General features: G+C 46.6%; 1 long non-coding RNA gene across 1 annotated transcript in view; it reads left to right on the forward strand.

Annotated features, from left to right (window-relative positions):
* Nucleotides 1-18,922, forward strand: part of LOC142658979 (uncharacterized) — a 112,472-nt gene that overhangs the window by 51,561 nt on the left and 41,989 nt on the right. The window lies entirely within an intron of this gene.

The raw sequence follows: 18,922 nt of genomic DNA on the forward strand, positions 1-18,922 counted from the left end.
CTGCAGATCTGTAGAGAGGTCAGTGGTGTAATAATCTGCAGGATATATCACTATGTATCTGTCAGGAGGTAGAGGAGCAATGTTCTGCAGATCTGTAGAGGTCAGTGGTGTAATAATCTGCAGGATATATCACTATGTATCTGTCAGGAGGTAGAGGAGCAATGTTCTGCAGATCTGTAGAGAGGCCAGTGGTGTAATAATCTGCAGGATATATCACTATGTATCTGTCAGGAGGTAGAGGAGCAATGTTCTGCAGATCTGTAGAGAGGTCAGTGGTGTAATAATCTGCAGGACATATCACTATGTATCTGTCAGGAGGTAGAGGAGCAATGTTCTGCAGATCTGTAGAGAGATCAGTGGTGTAATAATCTGCAGGATATATCACTATGTATCTGTCAGGAGGTGGAGGAGCAATGTTCTGCAGATCTGTAGAGAGGTCAGTGGTGTAATAATCTGCAGGATATATCACTATGTATCTGTCAGGAGGTAGAGGAGCAATGTTCTGCAGATCTGTAGAGGTCAGTGGTGTAATAATCTGCAGGATATATCACTATGTATCTGTCAGGAGGTAGAGGAGCAATGTTCTGCAGATCTGTAGAGAGGTCAGTGGTGTAATAATCTGCAGGATATATCACTATGTATCTGTCAGGAGGTAGAGGAGCGATGTTCTGCAGATCTGTAGAGAGGGCAGTGGTGTAATAATCTGCAGGATATATCACTATGTATCTGTCAGGAGGTAGAGGAGCGATGTTCTGCAGATCTGTAGAGGGGTCAGTGGTGTAATAATCTGCAGGATATATCACTATGTATCTGTCAGGAGGTAGAGGAGCAATGTTCTGCAGATCTGTAGAGAGGTCAGTGGTGTAATAATCTGCAGGATATATCACTATGTATCAGTCAGGAGGTGGAGGAGCAATGTTCTGCAGATCTGTAGAGAGGTCAGTGGTGTAATAATCTGCAGAATATATCACCATATATCTGTCAGGAGGTGGAGGAGCAATGTTCTGCAGATCTGTAGAGAGGTCAGTGGTGTAATAATCTGCAGGATATATCACTATGTATCAGTCAGGAGGTAGAGGAGCAATGTTCTGCAGATCTGTAGAGAGGTCAGTGGTGTAATAATCTGCAGGATATATCACTATGTATCTGTCAGGAGGTAGAGGTGCAATGTTCTGCAGATCTGTAGAGAGGTCAGTGGTGTAATAATCTGCAGGATATATCACTATGTATCTGTCAGGAGGTGGAGGAGCAATGTTCTGCAGATCTGTAGAGAGGTCAGTGGTGTAATAATCTGCAGGATATATCACTATGTATCTGTCAGGAGGTAGAGGAGCAATGTTCTGCAGATCTGTAGAGAGGTCAGTGGTGTAATAATCTGCAGGATATATCACTATGTATCTGTCAGGAGGTAGAGGCGCAATGTTCTGCAGATCTGTAGAGAGGTCAGTGGTGTAATAATCTTCAGGATATATTACTATGTATCTGTCAGGAGGTGGAGGAGCGATGTTCTGCAGATCTGTAGAGAGGTCAGTGGTGTAATAATCTGCAGGATATATCACTATGTATCTGTCAGGAGGTAGAGGAGCAATGTTCTGCAGATCTGTAGAGAGGTCAGTGGTGTAATAATCTGCAGGATATATCACTATGTATCTGTCAGGAGGTAGAGGAGCAATGTTCTGCAGATCTATAGAGGGGTCAGTGGTGTAATAATCTGCAGGATATATCACTATGTATCTGTCAGGAGGTGGAGGAGCGATGTTCTGCAGATCTGTAGAGAGGTCAGTGGTGTAATAATCTGCAGGATATATCACTATGTATCTGTCAGGAGGTAGAGGAGCAATGTTCTGCAGATCTGTAGAGGTCAGTGGTGTAATAATCTGCAGGATATATCACTATGTATCTGTCAGGAGGTAGAGGAGCAATGTTCTGCAGATCTGTAGAGAGGCCAGTGGTGTAATAATCTGCAGGATATATCACTATGTATCTGTCAGGAGGTAGAGGAGCAATGTTCTGCAGATCTGTAGAGAGGTCAGTGGTGTAATAATCTGCAGGACATATCACTATGTATCTGTCAGGAGGTAGAGGAGCAATGTTCTGCAGATCTGTAGAGAGATCAGTGGTGTAATAATCTGCAGGATATATCACTATGTATCTGTCAGGAGGTGGAGGAGCAATGTTCTGCAGATCTGTAGAGAGGTCAGTGGTGTAATAATCTGCAGGATATATCACTATGTATCTGTCAGGAGGTAGAGGAGCAATGTTCTGCAGATCTGTAGAGGTCAGTGGTGTAATAATCTGCAGGATATATCACTATGTATCTGTCAGGAGGTAGAGGAGCAATGTTCTGCAGATCTGTAGAGAGGTCAGTGGTGTAATAATCTGCAGGATATATCACTATGTATCTGTCAGGAGGTAGAGGAGCGATGTTCTGCAGATCTGTAGAGAGGTCAGTGGTGTAATAATCTGCAGGATATATCACTATGTATCTGTCAGGAGGTGGAGGAGCGATGTTCTGCAGATCTGTAGAGAGGTCAGTGGTGTAATAATCTGCAGGATATATCACTATGTATCTGTCAGGAGGTAGAGGAGCAATGTTCTGCAGATCTGTAGAGAGGTCAGTGGTGTAATAATCTGCAGGATATATCACTATGTATCTGTCAGGAGGTGGAGGAGCGATGTTCTGCAGATCTGTAGAGAGGTCAGTGGTGTAATAATCTGCAGGATATATCACTATGTATCTGTCAGGAGGTAGAGGAGCGATGTTCTGCAGATCTGTAGAGAGGTCAGTGGTGTAATAATCTGCAGGATATGTCACTATGTATCTGTCAGGGGGTAGAGGAGTGATGTTCTGCAGATCTGTAGAGAGGTCAGTGGTGTAATAATCTGCAGGATATATCACTATGTATCTGTCAGGAGGTGGAGGAGCGATGTTCTGCAGATCTGTAGAGAGGTCAGTGGTGTAATAATCTGCAGGATATATCACTATGTATCTGTCAGGAGGTAGAGGAGCAATGTTCTGCAGATCTGTAGAGAGGTCAGAGGTATAATAATCTGCAGGATATATCACTATGTATCTGTCAGGAGGTAGAGGAGCAATGTTCTGCAGATCTGTAGACAGGTCAGTGGTGTAATAATCTGCAGGATATATCACTATGTATCTGTCAGGAGGTGGAGGAGCGATGTTCTGCAGATCTGTAGAGAGGGCAGTGGTGTAATAATCTGCAGGATATATCACTATGTATCTGTCAGGAGGTAGAGGAGCAATGTTCTGCAGATCTGTAGAGAGGTCAGTGGTGTAATAATCTGCAGGATATATCACTATGTATCTGTCAGGAGGTAGAGGAGCAATGTTCTGCAGATCTGTAGAGAGGTCAGTGGTGTAATAATCTGCAGGATATATCACTATGTATCAGTCAGGAGGTGGAGGAGCAATGTTCTGCAGATCTGTAGAGAGGTCAGTGGTGTAATAATCTGCAGAATATATCACCATATATCTGTCAGGAGGTGGAGGAGCAATGTTCTGCAGATCTGTAGAGAGGTCAGTGGTGTAATAATCTGCAGGATATATCACTATGTATCAGTCAGGAGGTAGAGGAGCAATGTTCTGCAGATCTGTAGAGAGGTCAGTGGTGTAATAATCTGCAGGATATATCACTATGTATCTGTCAGGAGGTAGAGGTGCAATGTTCTGCAGATCTGTAGAGAGGTCAGTGGTGTAATAATCTGCAGGATATATCACTATGTATCTGTCAGGAGGTGGAGGAGCAATGTTCTGCAGATCTGTAGAGAGGTCAGTGGTGTAATAATCTGCAGGATATATCACTATGTATCTGTCAGGAGGTAGAGGAGCAATGTTCTGCAGATCTGTAGAGAGGTCAGTGGTGTAATAATCTGCAGGATATATCACTATGTATCTGTCAGGAGGTAGAGGCGCAATGTTCTGCAGATCTGTAGAGAGGTCAGTGGTGTAATAATCTTCAGGATATATTACTATGTATCTGTCAGGAGGTGGAGGAGCGATGTTCTGCAGATCTGTAGAGAGGTCAGTGGTGTAATAATCTGCAGGATATATCACTATGTATCTGTCAGGAGGTAGAGGAGCAATGTTCTGCAGATCTGTAGAGAGGTCAGTGGTGTAATAATCTGCAGGATATATCACTATGTATCTGTCAGGAGGTAGAGGAGCAATGTTCTGCAGATCTATAGAGGGGTCAGTGGTGTAATAATCTGCAGGATATATCACTATGTATCTGTCAGGAGGTGGAGGAGCGATGTTCTGCAGATCTGTAGAGAGGTCAGTGGTGTAATAATCTGCAGGATATATCACTATGTATCTGTCAGGAGGTAGAGGAGCAATGTTCTGCAGATCTGTAGAGAGGTCAGTGGTGTAATAATCTGCAGGATATATCACTATGTATCTGTCAGGAGGTAGAGGAGCGATGTTCTGCAGATCTGTAGAGAGGCCAGTGGTGTAATAATCTGCAGGATATATCACTATGTATCTGTCAGGAGGTAGAGGAGCAATGTTCTGCAGATCTGTAGAGAGGTCAGTGGTGTAATAATCTGCAGGACATATCACTATGTATCTGTCAGGAGGTAGAGGAGCAATGTTCTGCAGATCTGTAGAGAGATCAGTGGTGTAATAATCTGCAGGATATATCACTATGTATCTGTCAGGAGGTGGAGGAGCAATGTTCTGCAGATCTGTAGAGAGGTCAGTGGTGTAATAATCTGCAGGATATATCACTATGTATCTGTCAGGAGGTAGAGGAGCAATGTTCTGCAGATCTGTAGAGGTCAGTGGTGTAATAATCTGCAGGATATATCACTATGTATCTGTCAGGAGGTAGAGGAGCAATGTTCTGCAGATCTGTAGAGAGGCCAGTGGTGTAATAATCTGCAGGATATATCACTATGTATCTGTCAGGAGGTAGAGGAGCAATGTTCTGCAGATCTGTAGAGAGGTCAGTGGTGTAATAATCTGCAGGACATATCACTATGTATCTGTCAGGAGGTAGAGGAGCAATGTTCTGCAGATCTGTAGAGAGATCAGTGGTGTAATAATCTGCAGGATATATCACTATGTATCTGTCAGGAGGTGGAGGAGCAATGTTCTGCAGATCTGTAGAGAGGTCAGTGGTGTAATAATCTGCAGGATATATCACTATGTATCTGTCAGGAGGTAGAGGAGCAATGTTCTGCAGATCTGTAGAGGTCAGTGGTGTAATAATCTGCAGGATATATCACTATGTATCTGTCAGGAGGTAGAGGAGCAATGTTCTGCAGATCTGTAGAGAGGTCAGTGGTGTAATAATCTGCAGGATATATCACTATGTATCTGTCAGGAGGTAGAGGAGCAATGTTCTGCAGATCTGTAGAGGTCAGTGGTGTAATAATCTGCAGGATATATCACTATGTATCTGTCAGGAGGTGGAGGAGCAATGTTCTGCAGATCTGTAGAGAGGTCAGTGGTGTAATAATCTGCAGGATATATCACTATGTATCTGTCAGGAGGTAGAGGAGCAATGTTCTGCAGATCTGTAGAGAGGTCAGTGGTGTAATAATCTGCAGGATATATCACTATGTATCTGTCAGGAGGTGGAGGAGCGATGTTCTGCAGATCTGTAGAGAGGTCAGTGGTGTAATAATCTGCAGGATATATCACTATGTATCTGTCAGGAGGTAGAGGAGCGATGTTCTGCAGATCTGTAGAGAGGTCAGTGGTGTAATAATCTGCAGGATATGTCACTATGTATCTGTCAGGGGGTAGAGGAGTGATGTTCTGCAGATCTGTAGAGAGGTCAGTGGTGTAATAATCTGCAGGATATATCACTATGTATCTGTCAGGAGGTGGAGGAGCAATGTTCTGCAGATCTGTAGAGAGGTCAGTGGTGTAATAATCTGCAGGATATATCACTATGTATCTGTCAGGAGGTGGAGGAGCGATGTTCTGCAGATCTGTAGAGAGGTCAGTGGTGTAATAATCTGCAGGATATATCACTATGTATCTGTCAGGAGGTAGAGGAGCGATGTTCTGCAGATCTGTAGAGAGGTCAGTGGTGTAATAATCTGCAGGATATGTCACTATGTATCTGTCAGGAGGTAGAGGAGCGATGTTCTGCAGATCTGTAGAGAGGTCAGTGGTGTAATAATCTGCAGGATATATCACTATGTATCTGTCAGGAGGTAGAGGAGCAATGTTCTGCAGATCTGTAGAGAGGTCAGAGGTATAATAATCTGCAGGATATATCACTATGTATCTGTCAGGAGGTAGAGGAGCAATGTTCTGCAGATCTGTAGACAGGTCAGTGGTGTAATAATCTGCAGGATATATCACTATGTATCTGTCAGGAGGTGGAGGAGCGATGTTCTGCAGATCTGTAGAGAGGTCAGTGGTGTAATAATCTGCAGGATATATCACTATGTATCTGTCAGGAGGTAGAGGAGCAATGTTCTGCAGATCTGTAGAGAGGTCAGTGGTGTAATAATCTGCAGGATATATCACTATGTATCTGTCAGGAGGTAGAGGAGCAATGTTCTGCAGATCTGTATAGAGGTCAGTGGTGTAATAATCTGCAGGATATATCACTATGTATCTGTCAGGAGGTGGAGGAGCAATGTTCTGCAGATCTGTAGAGAGGTCAGTGGTGTAATAATCTGCAGGATATATCACTATGTATCTGTCAGGAGGTAGAGGAGCGATGTTCTGCAGATCTCTGGAGAGGTCAGTGGTGTAATAATCTGCAGGATATATCACTATGTATCTGTCAGGAGGTAGAGGTGCAATGTTCTGCAGATCTGTAGAGGGGTCAGTGGTGTAATAATCTGCAGGATATATCACTATGTATCTGTCAGGAGGTAGAGGTGCAATGTTCTGCAGATCTGTAGAGGGGTCAGTGGTGTAATAATCTGCAGGATATATCACTATGTATCTGTCAGGAGGTAGAGGAGCGATGTTCTGCAGATCTGTAGAGAGGTCAGTGGTGTAATAATCTGCAGGATATATCACTATGTATCTGTCAGGAGGTAGAGGAGCAATGTTCTGCAGATCTGTAGAGAGGGCAGTGGTGTAATAATCTGCAGGATATATCACTATGTATCTGTCAGGAGGTAGAGGAGCAATGTTCTGCAGATCTGTAGAGAGGTCAGTGGTGTAATAATCTGCAGGATATATCACTATGTGTCTGTCAGGAGGTAGAGGAGCAATGTTCTGCAGATCTGTAGAGAGGTCAGTGGTGTAATAATCTGCAGGATATATCACTATGTATCTGTCAGGAGGTAGAGGAGCAATGTTCTGCAGATCTGTAGAGAGGTCAGTGGTGTAATAATCTGCAGGATATATCACTATGTATCTGTCAGGAGGTAGAGGAGCGATGTTCTGCAGATCTGTAGAGAGGTCAGTGGTGTAATAATCTGCAGGATATATCACTATGTATCTGTCAGGAGGTAGAGGAGCAATGTTCTGCAGATCTGTAGAGAGGTCAGTGGTGTAATAATCTGCAGGATATATCACTATGTATCTGTCAGGAGGTAGAGGAGCAATGTTCTGCAGATCTGTAGAGGTCAGTGGTGTAATAATCTGCAGGATATATCACTATGTATCTGTCAGGAGGTGGAGGAGCAATGTTCTGCAGATCTGTAGAGAGGGCAGTGGTGTAATAATCTGCAGGATATATCACTATGTATCTGTCAGGAGGTAGAGGAGCAATGTTCTGCAGATCTGTAGAGAGGTCAGTGGTGTAATAATCTGCAGGATATATCACTATGTATCTGTCAGGAGGTAGAGGTGCAATGTTCTGCAGATCTGTAGAGGGGTCAGTGGTGTAATAATCTGCAGGATATATCACTATGTATCTGTCAGGAGGTAGAGGAGCGATGTTCTGCAGATCTGTAGAGAGGTCAGTGGTGTAATAATCTGCAGGATATATCACTATGTATCTGTCAGGAGGTAGAGGAGCAATGTTCTGCAGATCTGTAGAGAGGGCAGTGGTGTAATAATCTGCAGGATATATCACTATGTATCTGTCAGGAGGTAGAGGAGCAATGTTCTGCAGATCTGTAGAGAGGTCAGTGGTGTAATAATCTGCAGGATATATCACTATGTGTCTGTCAGGAGGTAGAGGAGCAATGTTCTGCAGATCTGTAGAGAGGTCAGTGGTGTAATAATCTGCAGGATATATCACTATGTATCTGTCAGGAGGTAGAGGAGCAATGTTCTGCAGATCTGTAGAGAGGTCAGTGGTGTAATAATCTGCAGGATATATCACTATGTATCTGTCAGGAGGTAGAGGAGCAATGTTCTGCAGATCTGTAGAGAGGGCAGTGGTGTAATAATCTGCAGGATATATCACTATGTATCTGTCAGGAGGTAGAGGAGCAATGTTCTGCAGATCTGTAGAGAGGTCAGTGGTGTAATAATCTGCAGGATATATCACTATGTGTCTGTCAGGAGGTAGAGGAGCAATGTTCTGCAGATCTGTAGAGAGGTCAGTGGTGTAATAATCTGCAGGATATATCACTATGTATCTGTCAGGAGGTAGAGGAGCAATGTTCTGCAGATCTGTAGAGAGGTCAGTGGTGTAATAATCTGCAGGATATATCACTATGTATCTGTCAGGAGGTAGAGGAGCAATGTTCTGCAGATCTGTAGAGAGGTCAGTGGTGTAATAATCTGCAGGATATATCACTATGTATCTGTCAGGTGGTAGAGGAGCGATGTTCTGCAGATCTGTAGAGAGGTCAGGGGTGTAATAATCTGCAGGATATATCACTATGTATCTGTCAGGGGGTAGAGGAGCAATGTTCTGCAGATCTGTAGAGGTCAGTGGTGTAATAATCTGCAGGATATATCACTATGTATCTGTCAGGAGGTAGAGGAGCGATGTTCTGCAGATCTGTAGAGGGGTCAGTGGTGTAATAATCTGCAGGATATATCACTATGTATCTGTCAGGTAGAGGAGCAATGTTCTGCAGATCTGTAGAGAGGGCAGTGGTGTAATAATCTGCAGGATATATCACTATCTGTCAGGAGGTAGAGGAGCGATGTTCTGCAGATCTGTAGAGAGGTCAGTGGTGTAATAATCTGCAGGATATATCACTATGTATCTGTCAGGAGGTGGAGGAGCAATGTTCTTCAGATCTGTAGAGAGGTCAGTGGTGTAATAATCTGCAGGATATATCACTATGTATCTGTCAGGAGGTAGAGGAGCGATGTTCTGCAGATCTCTGGAGAGGTCAGTGGTGTAATAATCTGCAGGATATATCACTATGTATCTGTCAGGAGGTAGAGGAGCGATGTTCTGCAGATCTGTAGAGGGGTCAGTGGTGTAATAATCTGCAGGATATATCACTATGTATCTGTCAGGAGGTAGAGGAGCAATGTTCTGCAGATCTGTAGAGAGGTCAGTGGTGTAATAATCTGCAGCATATATCACTATGTATCTGTCAGGAGGTAGAGGAGCAATGTTCTGCAGATCTGTAGAGAGGTCAGTGGTGTAATAATCTGCAGGATATATCACTATGTATCTGTCAGGAGGTGGAGGAGCAATGTTCTGCAGATCTGTAGAGAGGTCAGTGGTGTAATAATCTGCAGGATATATCACTATGTATCTGTCAGGAGGTAGAGGAGCAATGTTCTGCAGATCTGTAGAGGGGTCAGTGGTGTAATAATCTGCAGCATATATCACTATGTATCTGTCAGGAGGTAGAGGAGCGATGTTCTGCAGATATGTAGAGAGGTCAGTGGTGTAATAATCTGCAGGATATATCACTATGTGTCTGTCAGGAGGTAGAGGAGCGATGTTCTGCAGATCTGTAGGGAGGTCAGTGGTGTAATAATCTGCAGGATATATCACTATGTATCTGTCAGGAGGTAGAGGAGCAATGTTCTGCAGATCTGTAGAGAGGTCAGTGGTGTAATAATCTGCAGGATATATCACTATGTATCTGTCAGGAGGTAGAGGAGCGATGTTCTGCAGATCTGTAGAGAGGTCAGTGGTGTAATAATCTGCAGGATATATCACTATGTATCTGTCAGGAGGTAGAGGAGCGATGTTCTGCAGATCTGTAGAGAGGTCAGTGGTGTAATAATCTGCAGGATATATCACTATGTACCTGTCAGGAGGTAGAGGAGCAATGTTCTGCAGATCTGTAGAGAGGTCAGTGGTGTAATAATCTGCAGGATATATCACTATGTATCTGTCAGGAGGTAGAGGAGCAATGTTCTGCAGACCTGTAGAGAGGTCAGTGGTGTAATAATCTGCAGGATATATCACTATGTATCTGTCAGGAGGTGGAGGAGCAATGTTCTGCAGATCTGTAGAGAGGTCAGTGGTGTAATAATCTGCAGGATATATCACTATGTATTTGTCAGGAGGTAGAGGAGCGATGTTCTGCAGATCTGTAGAGAGGTCAGTGGTGTAATAATCTGCAGGATATATCACTATGTATCTGTCAGGAGGTAGAGGAGCGATGTTCTGCAGATCTGTAGAGGGGTCAGTGGTGTAATAATCTGCAGGATATATCACTATGTATCTGTCAGGAGGTAGAGGAGCAATGTTCTGCAGATCTGTAGAGCGGTCAGTGGTGTAATAATCTGCAGGATATATCACTATGTATCTGTCAGGAGGTAGAGGAGCAATGTTCTGCAGATCTGTAGAGAGGTCAGTGGTGTAATAATCTGCAGGATATATCACTATGCATCTGTCAGGAGGTAGAGGAGCAATGTTCTGCAGATCTGTAGAGCGGTCAGTGGTGTAATAATCTGCAGGATATATCACTATGTATCTGTCAGGAGGTAGAGGAGCGATGTTCTGCAGATCTGTAGAGACGTCAGTGGTGTAATAATCTGCAGGATATATCACTATGTATCTATCAGGAGGTAGGGGAGCAATGTTCTGCAGATCTGTAGAGAGGTCAGTGGTGTAATAATCTGCAGGATATATCACTATCTGTCAGGAGGTGGAGGAGCAATGTTCTGCAGATCTGTAGAGAGGTCAGTGGTGTAATAATCTGCAGGATATATCACTATGTATCTGTCAGGAGGTAGAGGAGCAATGTTCTGCAGATCTGTAGAGAGGTCAGTGGTGTAATAATCTGCAGGATATATCACTATGTATCTGTCAGGAGGTAGAGGAGCAATGTTCTGCAGATCTGTAGAGAGGTCAGTGGTGTAATAATCTGCAGGATATATCACTGTGTATCTGTCAGGAGGTAGAGGAGCGATGTTCTGCAGATCTGTAGAGAGGTCAGTGGTGTAATAATCTGCAGAATATATCACTATGTATCTGTCAGGAGGTAGAGGAGCGATGTTCTGCAGATCTGTAGAGAGGTCAGTGGTGTAATAATCTGCAGGATATATCACTATGTATCTGTCAGGAGGTAGAGGAGCAATGTTCTGCAGATCTGTAGAGAGGTCAGTGGTGTAATAATCTGCAGGATATATCACTATGTATCTGTCAGGAGGTGGAGGAGCAATGTTCTGCAGATCTCTGGAGAGGTCAGTGGTGTAATAATCTGCAGGATATATCACTATGTATCTGTCAGGAGGTGGAGGAGCGATGTTCTGCAGATCTGTAGAGAGGTCAGTGGTGTAATAATCTGCAGGATATATCACTATGTATCTGTCAGGAGGTAGAGGAGCAATGTTCTGCAGATCTGTAGAGGTCAGTGGTGTAATAATCTGCAGGATATATCACTATGTATCTGTCAGGAGGTAGAGGAGCAATGTTCTGCAGATCTGTAGAGAGGTCAGTGGTGTAATAATCTGCAGGATATATCACTATGTATCTGTCAGGAGGTGGAGGAGCAATGTTCTGCAGATCTGTAGAGAGGTCAGTGGTGTAATAATCTGCAGCCGGTCAGTATGTCTCTGCGCCGCTCGTCTCCGGCGGTTCTTTAGCGCCTCCCTTCCTTGTGCTGGGACTCGGAGGTGATTATTTTCTAGTCCGCAGCTTGTCTCTTATCAGCGGCGCCCGTTTGTTGTGCGGCTGCTGATTGTTTATGATCCTGAGGCGTCGTCTTCTCATCGCCCTCATTCATCTCAGATATAAAGTCGCCTCCATGTTTAGTTTTGCGGACATGTGGCGCTATGGGGGACGCTGCTGTGGAGAATGATGTTGGTGCGCCATTCTCTTATAGCCGCCATTCAGGATCCTGGAGAGCTGGGTGACAACAGGGACATTTATGGAAAGCTCGTTCCCTTTTTGTGACAATGGCGCAAGTCTTATCGGATGTTACCGCCAAATCTAGAAAACATGTGAAACACCAGGTAGCGCTCTGCAGTGTTTTAAAATTCGCTCAAATTCGGCGCAGTCTCAGCCCGTGGCCACCGGAGGAGATTCTGACAATATTGGCGCCATTATCTATTCCAAAGCCCAGTATGCGCCAATCTTTAAAATGTCGCCGGACGGTCTGAATGGTAGAAAATGTCTATTGTGACCCCCCTGTGAGGAGGGTGTCCAGAGCTGCTGTGTCGTGACTATGGCTGAAGCTTTTGTTGGTGGCGGTTCTAGTGAGGAGGTCCCCATCGTGGAGGACTCCTCATTGTGCGGGGGACACGGCGTCCCCTCCTGGTCCCCACTGTCTGACTGATACAATGTGACGTATCCCACAGCTCTGATAACACAAACCTACGTGGCGTTTATAAGGTTAAATAATGTGATTGGCGAATGTCGCAGGACGCCGCGTCCAAAGTGCGAAGAAGAGCACGACTCTGCGCTTAGGCAGCCGGAAAGGGTTAATTGTCGCCGCTTCCCTGGATGCGGGGGAGCGGCGCTGCCGGAGGGCGGCACGTGGCCACTTGTGGGGTTGTGTCTTCTCCCGCCACGTCGCCGGCCTCCACCTCATTTGCTATCGTTACGGCGGCGGTTTTGATAAGTCCTGCTGGGCGCGGTGTGCGGCCGAAACGACATCCGCAGCAGAACGAGGGGAAATAATGTCCACCTGTAACCTGAGAAATAATGATGGCGTCCAGAAAATAGCCCCTCACCTGTCAGGGCGCTGGAGTAGACGGGCCGCCCCATGTTCACATAGAAAAGAAGAGAACCGCACAGCAGAGCCGACCAAGAACCCCGAACCCATCACTTGCAGGAGGACGTCATATTGTCTTATGTATAGGTGCTCATGTAACAGTAGAATAGTGACTGCAGCTCTGGACCTGACTGGAGTACAAGGCAGGATGTAACAGTAGAATAGTGACTGCAGCTCTGGCTGTGACTGGTGTACAAGGCATGATGTGACAGTAGAATAGTGACTGCAGCTCTGGACCTGACTGGAGTACAAGGCATGATGTAACAGTAGAATTGTGACTGCAGCTCTGGCTGTGACTGGTGTATGGGGCCTGATGTGACAGTAGAATAGTGACTGCAGCTCTGGACCTGACTGGAGTACAAGACATGATGTAACAGTAGAATAGTGACTGCAGCTCTGGCTGTGACTGGTGTACAAGGCATGATGTGACAGTAGAATAGTGACTGCAGCTCTGGACCTGACTGGAGTACAAGGCAGGATGTAACAGTAGAATAGTGACTGCAGCTCTGGCTGTGACTGGTGTACAAGGCATGATGTGACAGTAGAATAGTGACTGCAGCTCTGGACCTGACTGGAGTACAAGGCAGGATGTAACAGTAGAATAGTGACTGCAGCTCTGGCTGTGACTGGTGTACAAGGCATGATGTGACAGTAGAATAGTGACTGCAGCTCTGGACCTGACTGGAGTACAAGGCATGATGTAACAGTAGAATTGTGACTGCAGCTCTGGCTGTGACTGGTGTATGGGGCCTGATGCAACAGTAGAATTGTGACTGCAGCTCTGGATGTGACTGGAGTACAAGACATGATGTAACAGTAGAATAGTGACTGCAGCTCTGGCTGTGACTGGTGTATGGGGCCTGATGCAACAGTAGAATTGTGACTGCAGCTCTGGATGTGACTGGAGTACAAGACATGATGTAACAGTAGAATAGTGACTGCAGCTCTGGCTGTGACTGGAGTACAAGGCATGATGTGACAGTAGAATAGTGACTGCAGCTCTGGACCTGACTGGAGTACAAGGCAGGATGTAACAGTAGAATAGTGACTGCAGCTCTGGCTGTGACTGGTGTATGGGGCCTGATGCAACAGTAGAATTGTGACTGCAGCTCTGGATGTGACTGGAGTACAAGGCATGATGTACCGGTAGATTTGTGACTGCAGCTCTGGCTGTGACTGGAGTACAAGGCCTGATGTAACGGTAGATTTGTGACTGCAGCTCTGGCTGTGACTGGAATACAAGGCCTGATGTAACGGTAGATTTGTGACTGCAGCTCTGGCTGTGACTGGAGTATAAGACATGATGTACCGGTAGATTTGTGACTACAGGTCTGGCTGTGACTGGAGTATAAGACATGACGTACCAGTAGATTTGTGACTGCAGCTCTGGCTGTGACTGGAGTATAAGACATGATGTACTGGTAGATTTGTGACTACAGGTCTGGCTGTGACTGGAGTATAAGACATGACGTACCAGTAGATTTGTGACTGCAGCTCTGGCTGTGACTGGAGTGTAAGGCATGATGTAACGGTAGATTTGTGACTGCAGCTCTGGCTGTGACTGGAGTACAAGGCCTGATGTAACGGTAGATTTGTGACTGCAGCACAAGGCCTGATGTAACGGTAGATTTGTGACTGCAGCTCTGGCTGTGACTGGAGTATAAGACATGATGTACCGGTAGATTTGTGACTACAGGTCTGGCTGTGACTGGAGTACAAGGCCTGATGTAACGGTAGATTTGTGACTGCAGCTCTGGCTGTGACTGGAGTATAAGACATGATGTACCGGTAGATTTGTGACTACAGGTCTGGCTGTGACTGGAGTATAAGACATGATGTACTGGTAGATTTGTGACTGCAGCTCTGGCTGTGACTGGAGTATAAGACATGATGTACCGGTAGATTTGTGACTACAGGTCTGGCTGTGACTGGAGTATAAGACATGACATACCAGTAGATTTGTGACTGCAGCTCTGGCTGTGACTGGAGTATGAGCCTGATGTAATGCAGATGATTATGATGCGGGTGCAGTGGGTGCTGTTTGTCGCTTGCAGTCTTTCCCTGAGTATTATTTACGTGGCGTGTGCCGGTTCGGGAGGGCCGCTTACGCCTCTGCCTCTCAGCAGTTTTGTTTTTCTTCTTCTGGATCGACATTCACAGGATGAACCTGTAGACAATGTAACAAAATGGCAGCTGCTGTGCGGCCCCTCCCGTCGTGTCGAGCAGCCGCCGTTTTCTATATGGATCCGGGGCAGCGGCGCTTTTGTTGAGTTCTCATTGTTTTTCCCTGAATCAACAGAAAGGGAATAAAATGCGAGAAGCTTTTATCTGGAGAGAAGGAGCGAGTGGGCGGGGCCTGGCGGCGCCTGCTGGGAGATGTAGTTACTGCGCAGCGTGGCAGCCGTGGCGTTCTGCTTATTCCACGTGGGAGAAAGTTGTGAACAGTGGGAATGTTTCTGGCGGAGGCCGCGCTCCCGATACAAGAACGGCGGCGGCCACCAATCTCTCCATGTAGATACTAGAGCGGTATGAACGGTCACCGAGCACGGCATGTACAGAGGAAATCTAAGCAGGGTCACCCAGCTTTCCCAGACTCCTGATCAGCAGTGAGATATCCGTTAGAGCGGGCAGCGCCCTGTTACATTGCCGCGTCCTATCTGCCAGCTCGAGGCCTGGATAGAGATGATGAGACTCCCGGCCGTGAGCGGGTGAAGATTAGAGGTTTATAGCCGCATGAGGAGGATTACGTGGAGACGGGACCGCGGTGTGACCGGCGAGATGCGCATTGTCCTCTGGGAAGATGGAATGGAGGAAAGATGGATGCCGGCGATAAGTGACTCCGCGTAGCGGATTATAGTTTACAGATCAGAGACCTTCTTACAAGTTTCTTCTACTTGTCCTTTCTTATAATGTTTTATTCTCACAAGATGTTCTGCAGAAGCTCGTGCGGGGTTAACTTACGTGATTCAGAACCGTCGCCAGCGCACACGTGCGTCATTCCCAGCACCCCCAATCCCGCCATCTTTACAGCAAGTATCACACGGCATCAGAGTAGATCTAGATCTATAGATCACGAGGCTGCGGATCTAAGGCCCAGGAGAGGCAGCAGACTGTGCCCCGTACAGCAGCACGCAGCATGTCGCAGGCAGTGAGCAAACTCCACCCACTGCAGGGATGACTGGCTGGTAATAACCTCACATCATGCACAGGGATAATGAGAGTTGTAGTTATCACCCAGCATGTTCCTGAATCGTTGCCAGGCAGCGATCCCGAATAGTTTATTACTTGGAAACCTGCGAGAGGCGCTGGTGACATCACACATTAGGATTACAGCGGAGAAGTTACATGGGAGATGTCTTCTTGTGTCCATCATTATATCCACCCAGCTTTCCAAACCTCCTGAATGCCAAATCTTCCTTATTATGTACGGTCAGGTCTGCCAGTCATACACTGTTCTCATCAGTGTGGTCGTATATTAACCACGCCCCCTTAATGACATCACCGTCACCTGATGATGTCACTCATGCATGGCTCCTCCCTGTAGACCACAACTATCCTAAGAATAAATGGATGATTGTCCCGATCCATGGTCCGCTCACATCCTGTAACGATCCGCCGTACGCAGGCTTTTATTACGTCACATGATAGCGGATCTTCTAATGTATCAGGATCGGCACTTAACCCGGCGACTGTCATTAAAATCACCTGCCGCAGATTTCTGCATAACAAATCCAATATTAGCATTTTATGTGTATAAATTAGCATATATTATTCTCACAGACGCATCGCGATATGAACGGACAGCGGGGGGTGTGGGGAAAAGCCTGGGATCAGATCTCTGCAGGTGGAGGAGACTTTACTGTACATCATGGTACGCAGCTCAACTGCTCGGCTGTGTGATTACTGGATATGGATGATGGGGGTGTCCCCCTGAATTATGGAACGGAGCGTTATAATGGGGGTCCCCCGGCCCCTCCGCTGCCTGTGTCGTCTCCTGTAAATAAGACTGAATCATAACAAAATCCCCAGCAGCTAAGACTCTGACTTTCAATTCCTTATCATTTTCAAGATCTCTGCTTGTAGTCAGTGAATGAGAACATTCTTATTTACGTGTAGTGGCTCAAAAACCATCCTGACCTAATACTTCTCACAGCTGAGGGTTTGTTACATTTATATCCAGTCCAGACAATACTCTGTGAGCTAAACAGGCTACACTCCACATTGATAAATTATACCTGCACTGATACATTGTAGCAAACTATCAGGACAGCTGCTGCCAATGTCTTTAGCTGACATAGGATTGCCTACGCTGATATAATGTAACAGACCCTCAGATGCAATAAGTATCATGTTAGGACAGGATTTCAGCCTTTGGATATAAGTATGAATGTGCCCAGTAATTGACTGCAAGCAGAGATCTTATAAATCGGGAGGGATTGAAAGACCTTGTGTGTTAGAGCGTTGCAGAAGTTTTCATTGCACAGGGCTGCGGCTTCATGTACAGGGGTGTGTAATGATGGGGGTAGTGGTCTTGGGGCGTCTGATTTCTTTGCGCTGTCCCCCGGGGGCCCCTGTGATGCTGCAGGTGATGTTATTATGATTGTCTGCTGCAACTTCCCAGAAGACTTGGCACCAACCCACACAGATTCCTTCATCTTGATGTAAATAATGGATTCCAACAGCAGAAGAAGAAGAGCCTCATCCGAGACAGCGCCGGCCTCCTGCAGAAGACCCATCCATCCCAAAGACGAATCCTCATAGCGGGGACTGGAAAGTTCTGCCTGTGCTGTTATTACTGGTGATCATGGCCGGTACATGGCGCCGCTCTGTGCTGTTATTACTGGTGATCATGGCCGGTACATGGCGCCGCTCTGCGCTGTATCTGCTAGTGATCATGGCCGGTACATGGCGCCGCTCTGTGCTGTATCTGCTGGTGATCATGGCCGGTACATGGCGCCGCTCTGTGCTGTATCTGCTAGTGATCATGGCCGGTACATGGCGCCGCTCTGTGCTGTTATTACTGGTGATCATGGCCGGTACATGGCGCCGCACTGTGCTGTATCTGCTGGTGATCATGGCCGGTACATGGCGCCGCTCTGTGCTGTATCTGCTAGTGATCATGGCCGGTACATGGCGCCGCTCTGTGCTGTATCTGCTGGTGATCATGGCCGGTACATGGCGCCGCTCTGTGCTGTATCTGCTAGTGATCATGGCCGCTACATGGCGCCGCTCTGTGCTGTATCAGCTGGTGATCATGGCCGGTACATGGCGCCGCTCTGCGCTGTATCTGCTAGTGATCATGGCCGGTACATGGCGCCGCTCTGCGCTGTATCTGCTAGTGATCATGGCCGGTACATGGCGCTGCTCTGTGCTGTATCAGCTGGTGATCATGGCCGGTACATGGCGCCGCTCTGTGCTGTATCTGCTAGTGATCATGGCCGGTACATGGCGCCGCTCTGCGCTGTATCTGCTGGTGATCATGGTCGGTACATGGCGCCGCTCTGTGCTGTATCTGCTGGTAATCATGGCCGGTACATGGCGCTTCTCTGTGCTGTATCTGCTGGTGATCATGGCCGGTACATGGCGCCGCTCTGTGCTGTATCTGCTGGTGATCATGGCCGGTACATGGCGCCGCTCTGCGCTGTATCTGCTGGTGATCATGGCCGGTACATGGCGCTGCTCTGTGCTGTATCTGCTGGTGATCATGGCCGGTACATGGCGCCGCTCTGTGCTGTATCTGCTAGTGATCATGGCCGCTACATGGCGCCGCTCTGTGCTGTATCAGCTGGTGATCATGGCCGGTACATGGCGCCGCTCTGTGCTGTATCTGCTGGTGATCATGGCCGGTACATGGCGCCGCTCTGTGCTGTATCTGCTGGTGATCATGGCCGGT

The sequence above is a fragment of the Rhinoderma darwinii genome, chromosome 8 (genome assembly GCF_050947455.1).
Source record: "Rhinoderma darwinii isolate aRhiDar2 chromosome 8, aRhiDar2.hap1, whole genome shotgun sequence".
Classification (NCBI taxonomy): domain Eukaryota; kingdom Metazoa; phylum Chordata; class Amphibia; order Anura; family Rhinodermatidae; genus Rhinoderma; species Rhinoderma darwinii.